Consider the following 3,303-nt stretch of genomic DNA (forward strand, 5'->3'; position numbering starts at 1 on the left):
CACTCCTGGACTTCCCACTTACAGACCCTCCAACATGACCCCTTCCACGAGGTACACAATGATCCACTCCTGCACTTCCCACTTACAAACCCTCCAGCATGCAGGCCTACCAAGAGCAGCTATGGGCCCAAGAACTGAGGGAGGGGGCGTGCCAAATTTTGGTTAGGCATGGTTTTCCCAGAACCACAAAGAGGTGCTGGCAACCACACGGGGGGCACTCTCTGCCGCACAGAGGGCACCCAGTGTCTCACAGAGGGACATTTGTCCTCAGCAACTGATGCACCCATAGGACAGCGGGGAGGCGGGAACTTGAGGGAGAGGATGTGTGCACTCAGGAGGAAGTCTCTTCCCGTAGGTGCAGGCTGCTGTGGACCAGACTCCACCTACCACTGCCAACATGACCCCTTCCAGCAAGTACACAATGCTCCTCTCCTGGTCTTGCAGGGGGTTTGCAGGGAGGGGTTTGGTAGGGATGAACATCATTGCTCTGATTTGCGCTGCCAAAGCTTCAGACGTCTGCACATGCAGCGTCCCCTGCAATCCATGGTTAGACCATTAATGATTTTCACCTCATATAAGACCATTAACCATTGATGATTTAATTATCGATGTCAATCCCTAGAGGGGTGGGTGAGTACAAAGTACCTGGGCCCAGTGGCGGAACTACCGCCAGTGCAAGCAGTGCCTTGCACTGGGGGCCGTCACTGTCAAAGGGCCCAAAGCCAGCGCGGCATGGAATGAGTCAAACTGACTCATTACATGCCGCTGTGTGCTGCGGGCCACCGCCGCCCGCCGAGGAGCGCAGCGGGCACGGGGGGATTTGAAGGAGGAGGAGGGAGGTGGAGGAGGGAGCCGCAGCAGCGCTATGTAATTGGTGTAGGAGCCGCTGCTGCTGTCCCTCTCCTTCACCATAGGCTGTCCTCCGCCGCTGTGAATGCTGGGATGTGCTTCCCTCATCACAGCGGCGGCGGACAGCCTATGGTGAAGGAGAGGAACAGCAGCAGCGGCGCCTACACCAATTACATTGCGCTGCTGCGGCTCCCAAGTCCCCCCTCCCTCCTCCTCCTTCCCTGCCTGCCCGGGATCTGCCAGAAGCTGCACGAGGAGCCTGACTGCCAGCGGAGACAGTAAGTATAATCTATTCTTTCTGTCTATCTATCTATCCATCCTGTCTGCCTTAATGTGTAAAAAGGGGGACGCTGTCTGTCGTTATGTGTAAAAAGGGGACGCTGTCTGCCTTAATGTGTAAAAAGGGGACGCTGTCTGCCTTAATGTGTAAAAAGGGGACGCTGTCTGCCTTAATGTGTAAAAAGGGGACGCTGTCTGCCTTAATGTGTAAAAAGGGGACGCTGTCTGCCTTAATGTGTAAAAAGGGGACGCTGTCTGCCGTTGTGTAAAAAGGGGGACGCTGTCTGCCGTAATGTGTAAAAAGGGGGACGCTGTCTGCCGTAATGTGTAAAAAGGGGGACGCTGTCTGCCGTTATGTGTAAAAAGGGGACGCTGTCTGCTGTTATGTGTAAAAAGGGGACGCTGTCTGCCGTTATGAGTAAAAAGGGGACACTGTCTGCCGTACTGTGTAAAAAGGGGACGCTGTCTGTCGTAATGTGTAAAAGGTGGATGCTGTCTGCCGTATTGTGTAAATAGGGGAATCTGTCCACCATAAGGTGTAAAAGGAAAAATAGAAATACAGATGTATCGGGACATATGGGCAGACCGGATTAGCAAGGGCACAGAGAGGAGTTTGTGGAGTACAGAAATACTGTGGGCTGGGCCTAGCTGGGGTCCTAAGTAGGGGTGGACATCGGAACGCGATGGTTTGAAACCATCAATGTTTTTAATTTGATATTAGTGTTTTTACCATTCGATGGCGGCATTATGATGTTTGCCGTTATCAAATGGTATTCGATGGTGGAAGCACAGCCATGATTTGATGGTGGGCTTCTGATGTCCATCCCTAGTCCTAAGCCTGCAAAAAGACACAACCCCGCTGATGTTCGCTCCCCCCCCCCCCCTCTTTCATCAGCAGAAGATCCTGATATTCCCTATGCGACTATACAGTATAAATATAGAACATTGCTGTGATCGCAGAAGAGTGAGATAATAATACGTTCCGATGTCAGCAGACTCAGGTACACAGGAAATCAGTGATGTCAGTGTCTGCACACATCTTATACTGCACTATGGTGTATTTTCTACAGTACATTGCTGTTATTAATCTGGTACATTATCATGCATGCAGCAGCTGAATTTACTGTATATATTTATGAAGGGGCCCAGACGTTGTACTCTCTAATGGTTAGTCAAACCAATGAGGTGGCAGGCCACACCCCCTCTGCAGACTGACCACACCCCTAAACATGGGCCCCTACCACTGCATTACCCCGGTGGGCCCTACATGCCCCAGTCCGACACTGTGCACAGGATATCAGTGATGTCAGTGTGTGCACACACAGCAGGCTCAAGGAAGTGATGCACAGGATATCAGTGTGTGTACACAGGAGACTCATGGGCCCGATGCACAGGATATCAGTGTGTGTACACAGGAGACTCATAGGCCTGATGCACAGAATATCAGTGTGTGTACACAGGAGACTCATGGGCCTGATGCACAGGATATCAGCATATGTACACAGCAGGCTCATGGGCCCGATGCACAGGATATCAGCGTGTGTACAGAGCAGACTCATGGGCCCGATGCACAGAATATCAGTGTGTACACAGGAGACTCGTGGGCCCGATGCACAGAATATCAGTGTGTACACAGGAGACTCGTGGGCTTGATGCACAGGATATCAGTGTGTACACAGGAGACTCGTGGGCCCGATGCACAGGATATCAGTGTGTACACAGGAGACTCATGGGCCCGATGCACAGGATATCAGTGTGTGTACACAGGAGACTCATGGGCCCGATGCACAGGATATCAGTGTGTGTACACAGGAGACTCATGGGCCCGATGCACAGGATATCAGTGTGTGTACACAGGAGACTCATGGGCCCGATGCACAGGATATCAGTGTGTGTACACAGGAGACTCATGGGCCCGATGCACAGGATATCAGTGTGTGTACACAGGAGACTCATGGGCCCGATGCACAGGATATCAGTGTGTGTACACAGGAGACTCATGGGCCCGATGCACAGGATATCAGTGTGTGTACACAGGAGACTCATGGGCCCGATGCACAGGATATCAGTGTGTGTACACAGGAGACTCATGGGCCCGATGCACAGGATATCAGTGTGTACACAGGAGACTCATGGGCCCGATGCACAGGATATCAGTGTGTGTACACAGGAGAC

Source organism: Pseudophryne corroboree, chromosome 5, assembly GCF_028390025.1.
Source record: "Pseudophryne corroboree isolate aPseCor3 chromosome 5, aPseCor3.hap2, whole genome shotgun sequence".
NCBI classification, from domain to species: domain Eukaryota; kingdom Metazoa; phylum Chordata; class Amphibia; order Anura; family Myobatrachidae; genus Pseudophryne; species Pseudophryne corroboree.